Raw genomic sequence first — 3,675 nt, forward strand, 5'->3', positions numbered from 1 at the left:
TGGGGGTCCCAAGGGTGTGGGGGCTTCTGGGGGATGTGGGGATCCAGGGGGTTCCGGGCTCTGGGGGTCCAGGGGGTCCAGGGGGTTTCGGGGGTCTCAAGTGCCCCGGGGATCTTGGGGGTCCGGGGGTTCCAGGAGTGGATTTGGGTTGTTCAGGGGCATTTTTGGGGTGGTTTGGGGTTGCTCGAGGGTTTTTTGGGGTGGTTTGGGTTGTTCAAGGACATTTTTGGGGTAGATTTGGTGTTTCTAGGTATTTTTGGGGTATTTTGGGGATTTTTGCCGTGGTTTGAGGTTCTCCCACCCCTCCCCAGCCCCAATTTTGCCACGACCTGGACGAGGTCGAGCGTCGGGAATTTAAACTTTTCGCCCAACGCCGAAAACGGGAAAATTTGGGCCAAGGGAGTGTCCGACCCCTCCCCCTCACCAGCGTGGGGGCTGTCTGCCAGCAGGTGGGGGCACCCCAAAAACGGGACCCTAAAAACGGCACCCCAAAATGGCACCCCCCAAAAAAAGTCGTGTGGGACCCAGGAATGGGGGTGGGAAGCCCCAAAATGAGGGAGGAACCCCAAAAAAGAGGGAGCGGGGATGGGAATATTTGTGGGGGTGCCCAAATCCGAGGGAGGGGAGCCCAAAAATGGGGGTGAGGGACCCCAAAACCGGGGTGGGAGCCTGTAAATGGGTGGGGGGTTGCACCTCAAATTTCCAGCCCCCGACCCCCGTGGTGAGGGTTGGGAGCTAAAACCGGGGGGATTGCACCCCAAATTCCCGGGGTGCCCTTCTGACAGCCCGGGCTGAGGGGTGGGGGGCTATAACCAGGGTTGGGGGGGGTTGCAGCCCAACTTCCCGCCCCCCCGACCCCCCAGGGCTGAGGGGGGGATGCTGTAAAGGGGGGGTTGCACCCCAAATTCCTGGTCCCCCTGGCCCGTGAGGTGGGAGGCTGTAAATGGGGGTTATACCCCAAATTCCCGTGTTCCCCCTGACCCCCGTGCTGAGGGTGGGGGGCTGTACCCGGGGGTCGCACCCCAACTTTCCACCCCCTGACCCCCGTGGTGAGGCTGGGGGCCATACCCGGGGGTCGCCCCCTGACCCCGTGGTATGAGGCTGGGGTCCATACCCGTGGGTCGCAGCCCAGCCCCCTGACCCCCTGGTATGAGGCTGGGGTCCATACCCGGGGGTCGCAGCCCAGCCCCCTGACCCCTGTGGTGAGGCTGGGGCCCATACCCGGGGGTCGCAGCCCAGCCCCCTGACCCCCTGGTATGAGGCTGGGGCCGTACCCGGGGGTCGCAGCCCAGCCCCCTGACCGCCGTTCCCGCAGTGCGGGGCCGCGGTGCGCGGCGGGGCGCTGGCGGTGTTCGCGGCGCGGGCCGGGCTCGGGCTGTGCTGGCACCCGCGCTGCTTCCGCTGCCAGCAGTGCCAGCAGCCGCTCGTGGACCTGCTCTACTTCTGCCCGGGGGGCGCCGGGGGGCGGCTGCTCTGCGGGCGGCACCACGGCGACAGCGTGCGGCACCGCTGCCCCGGCTGCGACGAGGTGCGGGCTGGGGATATGGGGTCCTGAGCTGTAGTTATGGGGTGCTCAGGGCGGTTATGGGGTGCTCAGTATGGTTATGGGGTGCTATCAGTGGTTATGGGGTGGTTTTGGGGTGCTCAGGGTGGTTATGGGGTGGCACCACAGTGACAGCGTGCGACACCGCTGCCCCGGCTGCGACGAGGTGCGGGCTGGGGGCTGCGGGGGACGGGGGGATATGGGGTGCCATGGGCGGTTATGGGGTGGTTTTGGGGTGCTCAGGGTGGGTATGGGGTGCTGGGAGCAGTGATGGGGTGGTTATTGGGTGCTCAGTATGGTTATGGGGCGCTGTCAGTGGTTATGGGGTGCTCAGGGTGGTTATGGGGTGCTCAGGGTGGTTATGGGGTGGTTATGGGGTGCTGAGGGTTGTTACGGGGTGCTGGGAGCAGTTATGGGGTAGTTTTGGGGTGCTGTCAGTGGTTATGGGGTGCTGTCAGTGGTTATGGGGTGCTCAGGGTGGTTATGGGGTGCTTATGGGGTGCTGAGGGTTGTTACGGGGTGCTGGGAGCAGTTATGGGGTAGTTTTGGGGTGCTGTCAGTGGTTATGGGGTGCTGTCAGTGGTTATGGGGTGCTCAGGGTGGTTATGGGGTGCTCAGGGTGGTTATGGGGTGGTTATGGGGTGCTGAGGGTTGTTACGGGGTGCTGGGAGCAGTTATGGGGTAGTTTTGGGGTGCTGTCAGTGGTTATGGGGTGCTCAGGGTGGTTATGGGGTGCTCATTGTGGGTATGGTGTTTGTGGGGGGTTTTGGGGTGCTCCGTGTGGTTTTGGGGTGCTGACTGTGGTTATGGGGTGGGTATGGGGGGCTCTGTGCACTGACCCCCACCCGTGACCCCCAGCTGATTTTGGGGGGGCTCTGGGGGTCTCTGTGCACTGACCCCCCCGTGCCCCCCAGCTGATTTTCGGGGGGCGCTGGGCCGAGGCCGGGGGGCGCCGCTGGCACCTGCGGCACCTGCGCTGCCTGGAGTGCGAGGGGCCCCTGGAGCCCCGGGACCTGCCCGGGGAGGGGGCGCAGCCCCTGTGCCCCCCCTGCCGCGCCCGCCGCGCCCACCTGTGCGACACCTGCGGGGACCCCATCGGTGAGGGGCGGCCTCCCGGGGGGCTTGGGGTCTCTGGGGCAATTTGGGGGTCCCCAGGGGGGTTTGGGGTCCCAGGGGGTCCTAAGAGGGTCCCTGGGGGGGCCTTGGGGGTCCCGGGGGTCTTGAGGGTCCCCAGGGTGGGGTTTGGGCGGGAGGGTTAACTGGGGTAACTGGGATAACTGGGGGGGTTAACTCAGGTAACTGGGCTCACTGGGGTAACTGGGGTGGTTAACAGGGGTAGTAACTGGGATTCACTGGGGTAACTGGGATAACTGGGGGGGTTAACTCAGGTAACTGGGCTCACTGGGGTAACTGGGGTGGTTAACAGGGGTAACCGGGAGGGTTAACTGGGGTAACTGGGATAACTGGGGTTAACTGGGATGAACTGGGGGTAACTGGGAGGGTTAACTGGGGTAACTGGGCTCACTGGGGGGATTCACTGGGTTAACGGGGGGGCTCACTGGGGGGAACTGGGGGGAACTGGGATTCACTGGGCTAATTGGGGGAGCTAACTGGGGTAACTGGGATTCACTGAGGTTAACTGGGATGAACTGGGGGTAACTGGGAGGGTTAACTGGGGTAACTGGGCTCACTGGGGGGGTTAACTGGGGTAACTGGGATTCACTGGGAGGGGTAACTGGGAGGGTTAACTGGGGTAACTGGGAGGGCTCATTGGGGGTAACTGGGAGGGTTAACTGGGGTCACTGGGGGGGTTAACTGGGCTCACTGGTACTAACTGGGGTAACTGGGGCTAACTGGGGTAACTGGGAGGGTTAACTGGGGTAACTGGGAGGGCTCACTGGGGGTACCTGGGAGGGTTAACTGGGGTCACTGGGGGGGTTAACTGGGCTCACTGGTGCTAACTGGGGTAACAGGGGGGCTCACTGGGGTAACTGGGAGGGCTGACTGGGCTGACTGGGCTCACTGGTGTAACCGGCCCGGCCCCTCCCCGCAGGCTGGCAGCCCCCGTTCCGCCGGGCGGGGCCGCACCGCCGCTCCCTGCCCGAGCTGGGCGCCGCCCCCCGCCCCCCCTC

At 64.6% G+C, this 3,675-nt stretch overlaps 1 protein-coding gene across 1 annotated transcript in view; it reads right to left on the reverse strand.

The window, feature by feature from the left end:
* Positions 1-3,675, reverse strand: part of LOC121337215 (5-aminolevulinate synthase, erythroid-specific, mitochondrial-like) — a gene marked incomplete at its 3' end in the record, with an annotated part of 16,315 nt that overhangs the window by 11,189 nt on the left and 1,451 nt on the right. The gene's annotated exons all lie outside the window — the stretch shown is intronic.

Source organism: Onychostruthus taczanowskii, unplaced genomic scaffold, assembly GCF_017590055.1.
Source record: "Onychostruthus taczanowskii isolate IOZ18803 unplaced genomic scaffold, ASM1759005v1 scaffold257, whole genome shotgun sequence".
Taxonomy (NCBI): domain Eukaryota; kingdom Metazoa; phylum Chordata; class Aves; order Passeriformes; family Passeridae; genus Onychostruthus; species Onychostruthus taczanowskii.